The sequence below is a fragment of the Lepisosteus oculatus genome, chromosome 14 (genome assembly GCF_040954835.1).
Source record: "Lepisosteus oculatus isolate fLepOcu1 chromosome 14, fLepOcu1.hap2, whole genome shotgun sequence".
In the NCBI taxonomy this organism is placed as follows: domain Eukaryota; kingdom Metazoa; phylum Chordata; class Actinopteri; order Semionotiformes; family Lepisosteidae; genus Lepisosteus; species Lepisosteus oculatus.
Genome location: NC_090709.1, coordinates 22,896,494 through 22,915,769, shown reverse-complemented (window position 1 = coordinate 22,915,769; position 19,276 = coordinate 22,896,494). Strand labels below are relative to the sequence as shown.

Here is a 19,276-nt window from a genome sequence, read left to right as displayed (position 1 = left end):
CGAGCACATTCACAGAAAATGTTAATATCTTATGACTTTTCACAATGTATATAAAGTTAAGATGGTCAGAAGGAGCATGTAAAACGTGGTAAAATCTTACTACATGTAAGACTTTGATGCTTAAAATGTTTAGGAAGAAAGTCGAATACTGGTGTGTATTTTTTCTTTAAACTAGCAATACCAGCCATATACAGTTTACACTATATGTTTATGTTCCTAAATTAATATAGTTTATGGTGGTGTATCGTGGTTGTAGAGGTTTGATGGGTTTACTGAGACAATTATTAATTGTAGCAGTAATCACGAGGTTGTTCGTTGTGGCTTTTAGAAAATCAATCGTCAGAACAACTAACAACGCACACACACGGGTTCAATACACGAGATACATTTGTTCATATAAATTGTGCACCAAACATATACTAGTCTGCCTGGATACGAGCGGCAGACCTTACTGTGAGGGTTATCAATATACAAGGTATATCATCTCGAAGAGATGCAAACACAAGGAGATACACAACAGAGAATATATGTCAATATATATCGTTCGGTTACCAAATCGCTAATCAGTGTTATTACCCACTGTTACTCTAAACTCGGAAGTAAATACATTACTCATGAATTAAATTGATAACAACTTGTGTTGAGGTACAATTGAATTCTCGAGACACAATGTAGAACATGGGGTTTACTTATCCACTGTGTATGGATTTGGAATCTCCCGGCACGAACACCAAACCAGCTGACAGGCTCTGTTGCAGCCTCTGTTCCAGTGGTTGTCCAATGGGCGTTGTCCCGGCGTCCTCTGGCTACCGGCCAACCAGTTGAGGTACAGCTCGGAGTAGGACGGGCGGAGGAATCTGACTGCGGCGCGCAGGGCAGTCGTTGCTCCGAGGAGATCTACCAGCAGTCCAGCTGGCTAGTAGAAAGTCTCTATGCACAGAGTGTGACCACGAGTCCTCACAAGTCACTCTTTTGCCTGGGAAGAAGCTGGTTTGTTCCTGGTCCAGCGCTGCTTCTGAATAAGCTATTCAGGTTGTCGATGAGGGTCCAACTGTAGGCTGCCGTTGATCAAGCGGATCATTCACGTTGGTAGAATTCTGAGTACGTATGGGATCCTCGGCCTCGCGCTTAGAACAAAGTCCAAGTCCCTTTGCAGACAACAGCAGTTGTCACGTGATTGTCTCTGAGGATGCGCGAAAATGGCCAAGGAGAGCCCTGATCTGAGCTTGCGCTCCCTTTTTGACCAAGACATAGATGTGTGCTGATTGGTTGAGAGTTTGGCGGGCATTAGAGACCCACGTGGTATTACCACGCCCTGCCAGTCCCTGATTGGTTGGTCAAGGTGAGATATGAGTCACTTACTCTTGACACTTAGGAATGCAGTCCAGATGTCCATTCGGCACTCCCTAGACAGATAGGCACCAATGGATGACCATTGATCATGATAGCCAAGCTAAGCTAATTGCATCCCCATCTGGGAGCTGTCCATTATCAAAAGAAAACATCTTAAATCAACCTGCATGAATACTTTCTCTGTGGCTGCACCACAAAGATGGAGGGTGAGATGGGGCCTCATTTAGGACAGAATACCACCGCCTAATTCTGTCTTATTAACAAGCATTGCCGCTACAACGGCATCTCTCCTGTCAAACTTCCTCCTGACGTGTTTGACAGGATCTGGGCCGTGGTGAACAGTGGGAAAGACGCCCTGTGGAGAGTGAGGAACATGGGGCTGTTCAAAGGCATCGAGGTCCCAGTCAAGGCAGCAGGTAGCCTGGCCCTGTTCATCACCCGAGAGAACTATTACCTCAGAGATCTGTGGAGAGAAGGGAGGGAGGAAGCAGAAAATCTGTGGGAAATTGAGAGCATAGGTCAATATCTCAAGAAACTGAAAAACATTATCATGTTTAAGTAAAGAATGTGATTTCCACCAGAAAAAAACAAATTGTTGTTATGTAACTGGTACCGTGTTAAAATGTAATGAGATGTGATTATATATACTGTTTTAAGTATGTATATTAATGTAAAGCTTTCTAATTTGTGATGTCCTGTATTTTTTTGTGAAAAGAAAATAAAGTTCTTAAAAAATCGATTCACCCAGGGCGAGGCTTGGCCATTGCACTCCGGCTGTGCTGACCCCTGCGAATTCCCCAAATGTGGGAATCTCGACTGCATAATTTCTGGTAGTGGGGGACTGCGTTCGCGCTCTCTCCTGATGTGCTTGGTCCAATATCAGATACGGGAGAGTTAGGACACCACGAGCTGCGATAGGATCCCAGTTCGAAAGAAGTCGATGCCACTGCTGGTTCCCGGTTTCTTTTAGTTAGAGGTCCGGAGAAGCATTTCAAGCTGGTTACAGTACTCCTTCCGGACATTCATTCCCTTTTCAAAGTCAGTCGATTTGCTGTTGTCTGCATTATTTAGGCTGATTATCGAGGTTAGCCTTTATTTGGTCATGGGGGCCTCGGTACTGTATGCTAATTCTCAAGACAGTTTCACCCGTTTTCTGATTGCTAGGTTCTGTACCAGTGCAGACATGTCAAACAGTGAATGGCTGTACCTCTATTGTATCCGTGCTCAATGAATGAAATCAGTAATAAATGAATATATGTATAGTTATACGAAAAACAAGTGGTTTATCGACTCATCTTCATTTGCAGATTTAGAGGCAGCTTCGATATTCGGGGGAGGCGTAAAACATGGTGCTGATCTTTGGAAAGCAGGAGGCAAAACTGACACGTTCTCATACAAGGAGCTGAAACCAGGCCACCTGGGTGAAGATCAGGTATCGTAACCGCTAGACCATATGGGAGCATACATCCATGTTGTGCGTGCGTCATGTAAGCAAACTGTAATTGCTGCCTTCATGACCTGCTTGATGGAGAAAACACACAAGAGAGTTGGCACTCAGAATGTCGAAGGGTTGATGTATACTAGGGCTCAGTTGAAATGCAGCGTCAGGACTTTTCCGACTAGTGTCACACAAAGAGAGTACATCCTTTCCTACTGGCTGTGTATGCCTCGGTAACTCGCTGTGATCGTATAGTGCTCAGAATTTGTGTTGTGGCTGCAACAACCCCGGTTCGAATCCGCATACTGGCAGAAAAGGAGGAGTACTGCCTGACTGGATCGTTGATGAACGACAGAGGCCACTCCGACCTCTTCTTGGTTTACTTCAATAACTTACTAAGGATCTTCTTCACATTCGCCCATGCAGGGGAAGCCAGTTACACCAAAGCAAACGCAGGAAAGTGCATTTCAAGCAGAGACCAGGAGGGACTTGTTTACACCGAGAGTGGTCGGAGAATGGAACAATGCCCCCAGCCCTGTTGCTGGAGCCGATTCTTGATGAGATCTTGGGCTCACTAAGAGGCCCCCGCTGGATGCTAATCTTTCTGTTGTTCTTGCAGGTCCTGCGCTGCTTTTGAGCCGACAGAGCTCGTGCTGGTCTGTTGGCACAGTCCAATTGCAAATGATCGGCTCCACGTACAGAAGGAACGTGCGTTTGGTACAAGAGTGCACGAAGGCACCGGAAATACATTGGGAACAAATGACCGGTCGTTCAAGACCTCTGTGAAGTACAGGAGCGTGCAAAACGAGGCTGCTTCCACCCGGTCTCGAACCGGGGACCTTTCGCGTGTTAGGCGAACGTGATAGCCGCTACATTACGGAAACCTGCAGGGACCGCTGCTGGTGTCTTGCTTGCATTTCGGGCTGAGAAAGGGACGCGTCACTAGGCAGGGGGCGCTGGAGAGAGGAACAAAGGGCGCGATGAAACAAAATGCCGAAACCCAGGATCAAATCTGGGACCTTTAGATCTTCAGTCTAACGCTCTCCCAACTGCGCTATTTCGGCGGTGCGCAGAGCCCACAGCCACCTGCTCCAGCCTTCCTGTGTCGCGGCATGAGCTCACCAAGAGTAACGGGAGAGTGTTGCAGGAACGTCACTCAGAAGGAAAGCCACCCAGGTGCGCCCTCTGAGCTCTGTCCAGCGCATCTTCCTCGCATGGACTCCTGCCTGCGATGGGCAGGAAACAATTAGCAAGAACAGAACGACACCCCATGGGTGTCTCATGACCACACCTTAGGTTGTGACACGTGCAGGTGTGAGGGGTTGCCGGGCTACTTTGGAGCAGAGCTTGGGCGGAGGGGTGGCGGGAAAGCAGACAAAGAGGTGACACCTCAAGGTCTGCATGATCACAGCTCTCCGCCGCCCCAGGCTTCCGCTCAATAAGCTACTGGACACACCCGCCCCTCCTCACACAGACCGTGGAAAAGCCCCCGAGTGTGAGGGCTCTCTCTTCCTCCCAGGAGCTCTTGGACACGACAACACACAGACAGAGCGTGGGGAGCCGCAGCCTGCAAACACGGCTCCAGACAGGACTCCACTCCGCCTTCCAGCACACTGGGTCGGGACACGATGCCGGGGGTCGGCGAGAGCATTGTCTTCCTCATTAGTATAGTGGCAAGTATCCCCGCCTATCACGTGGGAGACCGGGGTTCTATTCCCCGACGGGGAGTAGCTTTTCTTTCACCTCCTTAGAGAAAAGACTGCCTTTCACTTCTCTGTTTTCTTTCACAGCGTCATACACCTTTTCATTGCTCTCGCTTTCAGAGCCTCCGCATGGCACACGACTCGACATCAGGAAGCACATTGAAGTGAAAGCAGGAAGCGCTGCGACATGCACTGTGCAGATCCCGCCACACTAAGAGGTGAGTGGGTCTGTTCGATGCACAAAGAACGCTTTGATAAGCGTCAACGGCAAGTCATTCCGAGTTGGTCGTTTGTGTTTTCTGTTCAGACGCGAGATGCTGAAATGATCTCTCGGCTCCTCGGTTGTCATTTCTGCTCTGTAATGGAATCAAAGCACGCGTCGGCTTCCAGTACGGTGGGTCGGGACACGATGCCGGGGGTCGGAGAGAGCGATGTCTTCCTCGTTAGTATAGGACCTGTCACCTGTCCCCACCTGTCACGCGGGAGACTGGGGTACATCAGGACGCGCATTGAAGTGAAAGCAGGATGCGCTGCGACATGCACTGTGCAGATCCCGCCACACTAAGAGGTGAGTGAGTCTGTTCGATCACAGCGCTAGGCGAATCCCCAATTCCCTTTTGTGCGTGGTGACAAAAAAAAGTCTATTTCTGCCCGGTTTCGAACCAGGGACCTTTCGCGTGTGAGGCGAACGTGATAACCACTACACTACAGAAACGATGGTAAGACATACCCAGCAGCCCAGCGCTAAGCTTCGCCAATGCGATTCAGCTGCTTCCAGTGCCTTTACTGGAGTGCGCCAGAGACCAGCAAGCCTGTCATGGACGGAGCACGAAAGGCGGCGCCACATTCTACAGCCCTCTCCACGCAATCGACGAAATCGGGCTACTGAAGTGGAGAAAATCGCCTCTCCAGAAAGTGCAAATATCATCTTGGAGAGTATAAATCCTATTGCCGAAGGTCAGCCCTGTCTACCAGAGTAACCCTCCCACCTTCTGCAGCGATGATCAGCTCGTCTCACACGCGAGAAGTTTCAGTTGGAAACAAGCGCCCCCTCTTCTCGCACGTTTTGCACGTTCGAGTAGTTTTAATGCAGCTCCTTCGTACACGGTGCTGATCTTTTGGAAACCAGGAGGCAAAACCGACACATTCTCATACCAGGAGTCAAACCCGGGCCGCCTGGGTGAAAACCAGGAATCCTAACCGCTAGACCATATGGGAGCACACAACCCCGCTGTTCTGGGCATCATGCAAGCAAACTACATAAATATGAGAAAACACGCAAGAGAGTTGTCACTCAGAGTGTCGAAGGGTCGATGTATACTGGGGCTCAGTTGAAATGCAACATCAGGACTTTTCCAAATTATGTCACACGAAGAGAGCACAGCCTTTTCCGCCCTGTCACGTGTGTATCGGTAACTCGCCGTGATCGTATAGGGGTCAGTACTTTGCGTTGTGGCCGTCCTGATGTACCCCGGTCTCCCGCGTGACAGGTGGGGATACTCGCCACTATACTAACGAGGAAGACATCGCTCTCTGCTTAGTGTGCAAAATACTTACTTGCAGCATTGTGGGTGCTGTGGTTTAAAATGCTATTGGTTTGTGAACAGAATACCCTTATCCCAGTGCATTGTGCCACATTAAATAAACGCACGAGAAAAAGAGATTCAGAACGCAAAACTGTGTCAGTGTTCTGTGTAAAAAATCGGTTTGAACATCACGGGAGCTGTTTTTAATAAGCTGCTGAGTAAAGAATATTGTAGCATTTACAGGTTCTTTTCAGAACAAAGGACGAGTGGAGACGCGATTAACAAACAAACGCTTTGTTATTAATATTTACACTTTGTTATGAACACTACCATTAAAACTACCAGTTGTACTCTCACTAATGTTAAAATGAATACACTAGTAGTAGTATTAGTTGCTGCCCGTGACGTCACATACGCCCTCTGTGACGAATGCGAGACACCTAGACACATACAGTGACGTGCCAGCTGTTGCCGTGGTTACCATACTTATGATTTATAAACACTGGAAAAAATGCATTTAAACTGTTACTTACATACATTTATCAACTTGGAATATAATTTTCTAGCTCTAGGATAGAGTTACCTAAATAATAATATGAATAATCATTGTTTAATTTCGGATTGAATATTATTAACACTAAACGCACTATGGTAATTGATCGATACAGTCTTTATTGACTGTTTTCTAGATATTTAAACAGGGTCAAGAAAAGAATCAGTACTCACCAATCAGTGAAGTTAATCGATTATTCTATGGTCCTTCAGTTGAATAAATTGGTTGTCGATACATAAGTGATCAATAATTCTCCTCAGTTCCCTCCGCGCGTCTCCTGCGGTCTCGCTCTCTGATCCCGGCGCTCTGGCTGGTGTCTGTGACGTCACAGCGCTCTTTCTGACAAAGCAGAGCTGGAGGAGACTCCTGTCCGGAGCCCGGGGGGCTTTTCTTACAGATATAAAATCCCCCCCCCCAAAAAAAAACACACCGGACTGTGAAGAGAAGCGAATCATCACAGTTGGAGAAGGAGAGCGACAAACCTAGGAATAAAATTCATTAAACAGAAAAAAAAAGTTTACATCGCAGATTATTGCGTTACAAAGCGTACCCGTGTGGAGCAGTAGAGGACAAGCACGAGTCCCTGAAATAAGCGCTTTTAAGAGTTTTACACGAATCTTCAGAGTAAAGAGGCCAGGAGGATCAGACTCCTGATCCTGGAGGTTAAAATGTGTATCCTGGTTTTATTTCCACCCAGCTCTCAGTTCCATTAGTGGTCTGATGATTTAAATTAACTGTAAAACTGTTACCAGACTTAATCTAAATTGTAAATTTATAAGACTGGCTACTAATAATAAATATACTGATCAAAGTGTCAATACTGGTGTTTATAAAATTTGCAGGTTCTTTTCAGAACAAAGGACGAGTGAAGACGCGATTAACAAACAAGCATTAACACAAAACCAAACACAGGATATACACACACATGAGGAGACTGACGGAACACGTACACATAGTTAGGGTGGTAATTACCTAACAACATACTATACTTTTACAAGACTACACAGGGCACTAGAACTACTAGGACATTATTTACACAGGTAGGGTCAGCCGCTGGTCATCGTGCTGACCCTCAGACTTTCCCCGGCTACCACTCCCAGCATGCCCAGCGGTACTAAGAGCGCCTAGGGGCGCTTTCTTCTCACCACCAGGCGAGGGCGTTACACTGCCCCCACCTGAAGCGTCTGGCGTCTGGCGTCTGGCGTCTTACCGACGTCGAACACCCCCCTCAGGCTGTACTCGTACTGGGCTAACTGCTGTGGAACCCTGCGCCGCGGTGACGGCTGGCGACCCACGGACGCCCCACTATCGGCCAGCTACAGCCCCGGCTGCTCCTCTAGAGCATCCCCACACGGCTCCTCCTCCCGGGCCCGGTAGGGGGCCAGGCGGTCTCGGTGCAGGACCACCACTCTCCCCCGTGTTCGCAACCGGACACGGTAGCAGACCTCGCCCACCACCCCGAGTACCTCAGCGGGACCCTCCCATGACGGCGCCAGCTTAGGGCTGAGGCCTTTGCAGCGGCGTGGGTTGTACACCCAAACCGAGTCCCCGGGCTGGAAGGCAGGCCCCCTGCAGCGCAGTTCGTAGTACCGCTTCTGCCGGACCCCCGCCTGTGTCAGGTGGGTCCGTGCAAAGCTGTTCACCCACTGCATCCGCTGCCGCAGGTCCCACTCGTAGTCCGGTCCAGCCGGCGGTGCCGACCCGTCTCCGGGCGGCGGGCCGAAGACCAGGTCCACCGGGGTTCGCATTTCCCGGCCCAGCATGAGCGAGGCCGGGGTGCACCCGGTGGATTCCTGGACCGCGGTCCTGTACGCCCAGAGCGCAAGGGGGAGGTGGCGGTCCCAGTCCCGTTAGTGCCGGGACACCAGGGTGGCCAGCTGGGTGGCGAGCGTCCGATTAAACCGATCCACCAACCCGTCGCTCTGGGGATGCAGCGGTGTGGTCTGCGTGTTAGTGATCCCCAGGCGCTGGCACACTCTGGCGAAGACCTCGAAGTTACGCCCCTGGTCACTGTGTAACTCCTCCGGCACCCCCAACCTGGCAAACATCCCCTCCAGCAGTGCATCGGCCACCGTGGGGGCACTCTGGTCCGGGAGGGCGTAGGCCTCCGGCCACTTCGTAAAATAATCCATGGCCACCAAGACGTAGCGGTTCCCAGCCTCGGTGCGCGGAAACGGACCCAAAACGTCCACCCCCACCCGCTCCATAGGAGCCCTTACCTGGTGTTGTTGGAGGGGGGCCCGGGAGCGCTCGGGGGGACCCTTCTGAGCCACGCACACCGCACACGTTCGGCAGTACTGCTGCACGTCCCGGTGGCAAAGACCCCAATAAAAATGGCCTCGGAGACGCTGCAGGGTTTTTTTACGCCGAAGTGCCCCACGCCTGGCTGGCGTGCACTGCTCGTGCACTGCTCGGAGCACCGCCCCGCGGAGCGACCAAGGCACCACCAGCCGCCACCATACCTCGCCACTGGAGGGTACCAGCCACCCCCGGTGCAGTACCCCGTCCTTTACCTCCAAGGCCTCCCACAGGGCGCAGAGGGCCTTGACGGACTTCGGATGCGGGGCGAGCTCCTCTCGCGTAGGCCACACTCCTGCTGCCCTCCAGCGGAGCACTGGCCCCACATCAGGATCAGCTGCCTGACGCTGCGCCAGGTCTGGCAGGCCCACCCCCAGCAGCCCCTCCCGGGCCGTGGCCGCGGTGCTCACCCCCGCCACGGTGCGGACAGCCTCCTCACGCTGCTCCCGCCGGGCGAAGTGCTGACAGTCCGTGGCCTCGCAGGGGCGCCGCGAGAGAGCGTCGGCATTGAGATGGCAAGACCCTGCACGGTGCACGACAGTGAAGTCGTACTCCTGCAGGATCTCTATCCATCGCGCCATCTGCCCCTCCGGCTCCTTAAAGTGGAGCAGCCAGGTGAGGGACGCATGGTCGGTCCTCAGCCGGAACCGGGTCCCGAACAGGTACGGCCTAAAGTGGTGGACCGCCGCCATCACCGCCAGCAGCTCGCGACGGGTCACGCAGTAGTTCCGCTCAGGCCTAGTCAAAGCCCGACTATAGTAGGCCACTACGCGCTCCCCATCCGGCCCCTCCTGCGACAACACCGCACCCACCCCCGAGTCACTCGCGTCGGTGTCGAGAACATACGGCAACCGCGAGTCGGGGTAGGCCAGCACGGGGGCCCCCACCAGAGCTTCACGCAACCGGCCGAAGGCAGTCTCACAGCCCGAGTCCCAGTCGAAACGGCGGCCCTTGTCGGTGAGGCGGTGCAGCGGGGCAGCGATGCTGGCAAAGTCCCGGACGAACCTCCGGTAGTACGAGGCCAACCCCAGAAAGCTGCGGAGCTCCGTGACGGTGCATGGAGTCGGCCAGTCCCTCACTGCGGTGACCTTACCTGGGTCCGTAGCCACCCCTCGCGGTCCAACAACATGTCCCAGGAAGCTCACCTCCCGCCGCAGGAGCTCGCACTTGCGGGGGTTGAGCCTCAGGCCAGCACGGCGGATGCAGGCCAGAACCGCCTGGAGGTTCGTCAAGGCCTGGTCGAAGCCCCGGGCATGAACCAGCAGATTGTCCAGATACAACACATACTGGTTCCGCGGGACCGATGCCAGCACCCTCTCCATCAGCCTCTCGAACGTCGCCGGGGCATTGCACAGGCCAAAAGGCATGACAGTAAACTGCCAGAGGCCCTGGCCGATGGAAAAGGCCGTCTTCGGCCGACCATCGGGAGCAAGCGGTACCTGCCAGTAGCCGCAGCGGAGGTCCAGGGAGCTGAACCAGGTCGACCCGGTGATGTAGTCCAGGGCGTCATCTATCCTCGGCAGGGGGTAGGAATCTTTCCGGGTGACCTCGTTCAGCTTACGGTAGTTGACACAGAACCTCCACGAGCCGTCTTTTTTTTTTACCAGTACAGCTGGCGCTGACCACGGGCTCGCGGAGGGCTCAATCACCCCCACTGCGGCCATCTCCCGGATCTTTTCCTCGGCGGCGGTCCGATTGGCGTGGACCATGCGTCCCGGTGGGATGCGGATGGGCCGAGCGTCGCCGGTGTTGATCTCGTGTTGGACCAGGGCAGTGCGGGTGCAGTCCTCATCCCTCGCCGCAAAGAGGTCTTCGTTCTGGGCGAGTAGCTCCTGGAGCCGCTGCCGCTGGTCCTGATCGAGGCCCTCGCAGCTCCGCTGGAAGAGGTCCTCAACGGCGCGCCTCGCTTCCACGCAACGCTCGGCCCCCGCCGCCGCCTTGTCTGGCCCCCTGGCCGACTCAGGGGCAGGATCCGGCACGCTCGCTCCCCGGCTCACAGGCCTGGTCTGCCCCGGCGACTGCCGCCGCAGCCGCCGCCGCCACTGCCTCTTTTTCTCCCGGCTCCGGCAAGCCCGCGTCCCTCAGCCTTCGCCGGGCCTGCCCTCCACCAGGTGAAGTCGCTCCCCCTGCCACACCAACTCCTGCCAGCTCAAGTCCAAACTGGCCCCCACTCGCTGCAGTAGGTCCAGCCCCAGAATGCAGTCCTCCTGGATGGGTGCGAGGTAGCAGGGGTGGCGCACCGTCGCTGCACCTAGACAGAAGGCAAGCACCTGTTTCCCCCGGACTGCAGCGAGCTGTCCTGTCACAGTCCTTAGCCACAGGCTGGAGGCCTCCCATCCTGGGGGTTTGGTGCCCTCGGTGTCGGGGAGGACACCCGGCCGGAGTAGGGTTACCGATGAACCGGTGTCGAGTAGGGCCAGGCAGGGTTGGTCCTCGATTTTGCAGTGGAGGTACAGCCTCCGCAGCCTTCCCCACGCTGAGTCGCCCCATTCCCGTTTCCCTACGCCGATCGAGGAGTGCGAGGTTCGGGTGCCCGGCAGAACCGGGCTCGGTGTCCTCTCTTCCCGCAGTGGTTGCAAATCAGCGTGCGGGGCTGTTCCGCGGGGGTCGCTGCCCGGGCTGGCTCCTCTTCCCCCTCGCTGGATTCCTCCATCGCCGTCTCGGTCAGCCGGCAGGGCGCACTGCGTCTGCTGGCACTTCCAGTCATCCCGAACACGACCTCAGCCCGTGTAGCAAGGGCCAAGGCCTGCTCCATACTGATGCGCAAACATATTCATTACCATATTTCAAAGCATTGGAATAATATATGTCGTACAGCAACACAAAAACAGGAAGACAAGTATCACAGCTACTAAAATCGGTGTTAGTAACTTAAAGAAAAACATTCCCCCTGGCCCAAACAGTGATTCTAACCAGGAGAGAAATGGGTGAGGCTGTAGAATGAGGCATTAAAGCACATACATAAGAAGATACATTAAATGTCTTTAACTTTACAGTATGATTTATAAGTTTATACCACAAATTACTCATATCCCCCTCATTATCAGTTTCATTCAGCCAGTTTGTATACAAAGAGGCTTCGCATTTAGATTTTTCCTCTTTCTGGGTGGTGACAGGCTTCCACATAAAAAGGAAAAAGGCTGGGCACATCAGTCCCAAGCATGTGATCCCCATCTATCCCTGTGAAGACATCACTCCTGCGCTTTGCTCAGTTCGTTTGTGACCTTTTTACAGTGGGAAGCATGAATTCAGGGCACCCTTTCCGTGACTTTCACAGCAGTCGCAGTGGTCAGCAGCCTTGGTACGGCCCCCTCCACCTGAGTGAACACCACTTCTTTTTCCTGAAGTCTTTCACCAGAATAGTAATAACTCTTAGAAAAATCTACACATTGTTCCACTGCCTCAGCTGTGCCAATTTGCAGAACAATTCTAGCTGAAGTTGTAGAATTGAAAAGGCTTTGGCTCTGGACCGCTCTGGACCGCTTTCTAGTTTCGGTGGAGACTTTTTCTTTTTAGAAGGCATGGCCATGACTTTAGCTGCAGCTTGCAGCTTCTAGTTTCAAGACTAGTCTTTTTTGAAGCTTCCCATTATTTCTGTGATTCCTCTTTCCATTACATAAGTTTGCCAATTCACTTTCTTTCCTTTCTTCTCCTTCTCTTCTAAGTTTCTTCAGGAAACTTCTTTTTCCTAATTTAACTTTCCTCTGTCCATTCTGATTCACTTACAAAGATCCTTCATAGTTATGGGTCCCTAATTATCATATATAAATTATGTGCAAGTTCCCTTACACCTATTACCCTAGCTTTACAGTTCATGAACATAAAACATTTTTTTTACTCTAACCCAGGCTATAATTGTTTATCTGAATTTGTCGTACATGTACTTTTGCTGGACTGCTCGGTCCCATTTTCATCTTTGAATTTTAATTACCCATTTTTACCGATCTGTGCCTTACTTAGAACCTTATCACATCAACTACTCCGCAGAGCAAAAACCACACGTCTGTGTTAAGATAAGTTCTTTATATGAGTCCCAGACTCATCAAACCCGCGTGAGAACACCCCTGTGGCTCGCTTCTCAAACTATTAATTTTTAAGGATCACTTACTGGCGTCAGACAGCTGCCAATTCTCCAGACACGTCTCTGGAAGGATAAACAATTTATCCTCTGAGGTTCGTCCAATTTTGCTAAAATTGTCAGGGTCCGGATGGAGTTTCAGTAGCCGTTTGCATTCAGGTTTCTGATCCCGGACGAGCCCTCAAATTGTCATGGAACTATCAAGGAAGCCACAAGAGAGAGTTCTCACCTGAGTAAGGTCTTTATTTCAATATTGCAAGCCCTGCTGCCACTTCGCAAAGTGCAACCAGAGACTCAATTTGTTACAAGCAGTACAGGGTTTTTAAAAGACGTTGTGCTGTAAAAAAGCTCAGCGCTTTGTCCCTTCTAAAAGTTCCCCTTTCCCTAAGAGAAAACAGATTACATCAAAAAGCGAGAGAAGAAGCACGGGATTTGTTATTCAAAGCTAATCAGTTACTTTCAGCTAATTCTAACGACCCAGACAGCATATATTGTTTTGGTACATTGTCTTCTAAAGTAACCCAGACAGTGTACTTTGTTGATGCACTGTTTTCTAAAATTCTGCACGTACTGTAGCACAGCATTTACATCCTTGAAATATATTATCTTAAAGCACCAATAAATTTTTTGCAAAGCTCTCTACATTTTAAGAATCAATTTACTTATTAGATTTCCACTTCAAGACTTGTTCAGCTGGCGTTCTGGGAGTCGCGTTTTTCAGAATTGTATTGAGATCGTTTCCCACAGAGCTCAGATGTCAAAGCACAGCAGCAGCTCTCCACAGCGATCCTCTATAGCGCCCTTTCTCTGGCAGCTCCGTCCTCATTGGAAGTAAGCAAGAGTGAAAGGCTGAAGTGAAATAGAGCGGGGACGAAGGCAGTGAAGAGAGAGAACGTGGGAAGAAGAGAAAAACGCAAGGGAAAAAAAGCAGCGTCGTAAAAGAGGTGACGGAGCTGTCCTCTCTATAAGAATGGTGCCAGCGAGCCTTGCTCTTGCTTACGGCCACACCCCCTTGAGCATGCCTGATCTCATCTGATCTCGGAAGCTAAACAGGGATGGGCCTGGTTAGTACTTGTATGGGAGACCGCCTGGGAATACCAGGTGCTGTAAGCTTTTAAGCGCAGGAGGCGCCCTATCCCCGCTCGCTCGCTCATTCCCCTGTTCACACGTGCAGTGCGGCTTGTCCGTCTGTTTATTTGTCAGCTTTGGCGAGACAAGGGTGCTTGTGTATTAGCGTGAGCGTTTTTTATTCTGATCATGAACAGTTTTACAAGTCCGCAAAGGATCGAGGAAAGGTTTATCGCCAGCTGAAAAGAGACACAGCGCTTCGGCTGTGGAGACTTGTTCGGCTGGCGTTCGGAGAGTCGCGTTTTTCAGAATTGTATTGAGATCGTTTTCCACAGAGCTCAGATGTCAAAGCACAGCAGCAGCTCTCCACAGCGATCCTCTATAGCGCCCTTTCTCCCGCAGCTCCGTCCTCATTGGAAGGAAGCAAGAGTGAAAAGCTGAAGTGAAATACAGATGCAGCCATTCAAAATGAGCGTTAAAAACCTGCGGTACAGTAACCAACCCGCAGAGCACCGTAGGGCACCGCGGTAAGTGATTGGCTGACCAAAATGACTGATAGGGGCACTCGTGGCGCATTGGTTGGTAGTGAAAAGATTTAATCATTTAATGTATTTACTGTGCACGTTTCAATCCGCTTAGTTTTGAATATTTATATGCAAATTTACCACTAAAGGGAAATTTTAGTAGCTGAGCATAAAAAGAAGAGGAGCATAACGCATCTGAAGGTCATAAACGATATTAATTTTAATTAATATTAACACACACACAGGATGTCAGGAATTGAACCTAGGACCCCAGTGCTGCATGAAATCAATGCTAACCACTTCGCCACCATTATAAATGGGTGGATATCTTAGTTATCTTTCTAGTTCACAGGTTTGCATGCATAATTTAATTTTGAAAGCCACTGAGACATCAGGTACTACTGTTGTATTTATGAAAAAGAAACAAAACAAAAAACATACTAACAACTGTGTCATCCTACTCCTTAGTTAATACATTTTATTATTCATAAACAGTTAACATTGTTAGCCAAATATTTTGAATTATATTTAACCCTATTTTTTCTTTAGTTTTGTATTTAACTTATTATATGATAGTCAGACTTAATGTATATTTGAACAATGAAAATATATTTTTACAAGATTTTACATTAAGCACTTAAAATTAATATGGTTAATAATAGTAAACTGTAACATGCTGTAACAAGATCGGTTAAACTGTGAAGAAAATGCTTTCAGAGAAAATGTTTCAGGTGTGAAGAACATAGATCTCCAATGCAATTTCAACCAAACCTGTTCCCACACACCCTGCCCCCACTACCATTAGAATATACACAAAGCACTGAAATCTTTCGAGCTAATGATCAGGTGACCCGAGAGAGAGCGAGAGAAACACCAAGGGGTGCGGAACCAGGGAACTATTTACATGGAAAACGGGCGATCTCCCTAGACTGTCCGCCCGTTTCACTGTTACCTGGATACCTCTTTATTTAGAACTCACTTACACTGATTTTTAGTTTAGAAGGATTCAAGTAGGGTTTTAGATGAAAGGCAGCAACCTTAATCAAGCCCAAATCATAATTGAACCCATTCAGAGCCTACATTACATTTTAGCATTTCATTCTGAGCAGAAGACCCTCACACCTGAAGAAGGCTTGCGTTTTCTCTCTTCTCTTTTAAGCATGTGTACAATTTGTAATACAATTACAATGTGTAATTACAATGCTGTAATACAATTTGAATCGTATGAGGGTGGGGGGGAGTGGGAGGTGTCTTTCGCTGGAAATCTCGCCTGCTTCTACTTTACGAGTACAACCCCCTCTCTGCCGGAGTGCTGGCTGTGACGAATTATACCGGTTTCACAGGTTTCAATCACAGACCATGTGACATGGGAGTCAGGAAACTAACACAAAGCACCACCGGATTTGATAACGCTATAAAAACGCTATAAAATAATGTGACTAGGCACAGAACAAGTTTACAGCACAGTACAATAATAAATGCTGACCATGACTTTAGAAGCATAAATTGCCTTACACTCAATTTAAACACAAGCTGTCTTTAGCCCTCTAAGCTGGTTCATACAGAAATGTAGAGATCCAGGCTCAGAACACACAGCTTCATTAGCGAATACATATGCAGGACAACTAGAGAAGACGTTTTACAGAGGATGGATTTTTAGAAACATCCCATCAGTGACATCACTGAAGTCAACTCCTAGGTACTGTAACTGTCGTGTGGATAGTTTCACAAGAATCAGACAAAGGTTTAAGCATCGCTTGTTCTAGATAAAACTGCAAAAAAAAAACAACAACCCATAATGTACTTCTTTGCGGCTCTGTTTGCCCAAATCATATATTCACAACGTGAAATTTAGAAAATAATATTACATAACCAAAATCCGGAATATGGAAACAGAACCTGTGTAATTGTTGATAGATGATCTACTCGTAACATTTTTACAAGACGAACTACAACATTTAAAAAATGACTTGTATGTACTTGATATCTCTAATCAATCCACGGCGACATTGTTAAAGCAGAGTCCCAGTAAAACGAAACTAAAACGCCCTGGGTATACCGTTTCACGCTTCTTATTAGTTGCTCAAAAGTAATTTGACCGTATGAAATGCATAATATAAACCTAGAAACATATACGTGAGCAGTATTTACGTACTGTAGTATCGGTGTTAAGACATACCTCTCAAATACTGTAAATCAAGTTAAGAATATCTCAAGACCGATTCTGGTCATAATGAAACCATGTTTCGTGTATGTTTTCTTTAAAGTACCGAGACCAGCCATATACTGTATGTTTATGTTCCAAAATTAATATAGTTTATGGCCTTCACACGCGTTGCAGTATGCTCCTATTCTTTTTATGCTCAGCTACTAAGATTTCCCTTCAGTGGTAAAATTAGATATGAATATTCAATACTTAAACGGGCAAAGTTAAGACATTAAATATACATATACATACTGTATACAGTACAGTTTGCATATGGTAATATGTTTATGTTCCTAAATCAATCTCTTTTATGAGCATGTGAAAGGCATGGTGAATCGATTCTCAAAAATTACTGTACTTTGCATGATTGGAAACAAATGCGTGATTGCGAAATGCTGTGGTGTTACTTTTACAAAGACGGTCAATGAAAAAAAGAATGTTGACCAGGGCAATACTTTGAGTTTACACTTACAGCTTGTCCAAGGTCATTCATTATTAATACTATTAGTAATATCTTCGTTAAAGACTTTGATGGCCAAAGCTCAAACATGAGAGGTTGAGCTTTATTAGCTCCACCTTGCCGAAATTCCGGATACTATTATTTTGCTTGTCGTATTATAGGAGAATTTATGGTAACTAGCGGTATTTACCGGTAACTCGCGGTATTTACCGGTAACTTGCAGTAGACTGCGTACAGCGTACTGGAAAATAATACGGTATCGCCCACGCATTTTGAATGGCTGCATCTGTATGTCCCCCAGCTCTTAGCCCATTGGGCCTGCTGGTGTGACCAGAGCTGCAGCGTCGCCATGCTGGTGGGGGTCAGTTCGGCTTTTCTGTTGGAATGAACAGGGGGGTTACATGATGGTGCTGTCTGTGGTCTGGCTGTCCTGCTGGTCTGGATGAGGGGTGCGTAGTGTGGTGCAGGTTCTTGTCCCATCCTGCTCTTGGTCCAGGTTGGAGGGTTGCACCGATTCTGAGTCTTGTTAGCTGGTATGGATGGGTTTGGGGGTGTTGATACCAGAGTGGTCCGGGGGGGTGCAGGTGTCTCGGGGGCATTCTTGTTTTTCTATGAGTTCAGGTTGATTCTGTTGGTTTTGCCACGAATCTCCCTCATGCAGGCAAGCGCTCCCGCATTCCTACGAGCTCTCCCCGTACCAAACGTGCACGTGTCAATCAGTCCTCTGCTTAAACCTTCATCTGCCCCCCGGTCATTGCTCACGATTGAGATTCTCTCCCGGAGCTTACGTACTAACTACACCTTTGCCTTACTACGACTTCTCCCCTGGACCTCGACCCCGCTTTTCCGCTTTAGCCACTCGATTTTGCACCTTCGCCTGTTTTACGCTTTCTCGGATCCTGACCCCAGCCTGTCTCTTCGTTTACGCCTCTGCCTTCTGAATCCACACCGACGCAACTTCTACGCCTTCCCGGACTCCGACCCCTGCCAGTCCCTCGACTACACTTTCGCCTGTCGATTCTGTGCCTACGCCTGTGCTACGTGTGGAAGACCGAGTCAAAAGGTCAGGACAGTGACTATGTGTGGGAAAGGTTTTCTGTTCGCACCTAAGACCACTGTCTTAGGTGATAACTAAAGCCTGTGATTCCTCACACCCATTCAACCAGAGAAAATTGAAACAGATTGTAGGATGCCAAATGGCACACCCCTGTCCTGTTTGTTTGACTTCTGACACTGCCCCTTTCCCTGTATTTTCCTTTGATATGTTAAAGTATTGCCTACTTTTAATGTATAAAAAAGGAAAGTATAACTTCAGTCCAGTGAGCATGTCTTGAGTGCTAGGGGAAACCCTTTCTCTGTGATAATCTCCCCTTCAGCTGATTGTATTAAAGATCTGTTGACAATCTCCCAACCTGAGTGAAGACTGAGTTTTCTTCGACATACGCCTTCCCGGACTCGGACCCCTGCCTGTTTACTCCGACTACGCCTGCGTCTCGCGCCAACCCTACCAAGGGCACCGCAATGGATCCCTATCCTCAGCAGTCAGCCCCTGCGTGACAGGTTCTGAGTGTCTTGGTTACATCCGTTTGTGTGTATTGATGAAAAAGCTATTGAAGAGCACCTCGACACCCCCCACCCATCTCGGTGGAAGTTGCCATGTTCAAAAAATCCTAAAAAGATAATTAAAGTTTCACACAACAAAGCATGACTGTGAAAGGTCAGGAGGCCTGCCTAATGGTGGTGTTGGCCCCACTAGCACCTCTTCCAGCAGCAACCTTAGTTTTTCCCAGGAAGTCTCCCATCCAGGTACTGACCAGGCTCACACCTGCTTCAGTACTGAAGGCTGCTGATTATGGCCAGCAGCCATATCACCCTGCAACTGTGAGCCTGGTCAGTACCTGGATGGTAGACCTCCTGGGAAAAACTAAGGGTCCTGCGGGAAGAGGTGCTAGTGGGGCCAGCAGGGGGCGCTCACCCTGCGGTCCATGTGGGTCCTAATGCCCCCAGTATAGTGACGGGGACACTATACTGTAAACAGGCGCCTTCCTTTGAATGAGATGTAAAACGGA

At 49.3% G+C, this 19,276-nt stretch overlaps 1 protein-coding gene and 4 non-coding genes across 5 annotated transcripts in view; 2 read left to right on the top strand and 3 right to left on the bottom strand.

Moving 5' to 3' along the window:
- LOC102683422 (zinc finger protein 189-like) overlaps positions 1-19,276 on the bottom strand; it is a 187,572-nt gene that overhangs the window by 130,977 nt on the left and 37,319 nt on the right. The window lies entirely within an intron of this gene.
- On the top strand, positions 2,051-2,215 carry LOC138243635 (U1 spliceosomal RNA). Its single transcript, XR_011192288.1, has one exon. It is a non-coding gene; the product is annotated as a U1 spliceosomal RNA (small nuclear RNA).
- trnaf-gaa (transfer RNA phenylalanine (anticodon GAA)) lies at positions 3,783-3,855 on the bottom strand. Its single transcript has one exon. It is a non-coding gene; the product is annotated as a tRNA-Phe (tRNA).
- On the bottom strand, positions 5,137-5,209 carry trnav-cac (transfer RNA valine (anticodon CAC)). Its single transcript has one exon. It is a non-coding gene; the product is annotated as a tRNA-Val (tRNA).
- Positions 13,944-14,062, top strand: LOC138216700 (5S ribosomal RNA). Its single transcript, XR_011180412.1, has one exon. It is a non-coding gene; the product is annotated as a 5S ribosomal RNA (ribosomal RNA).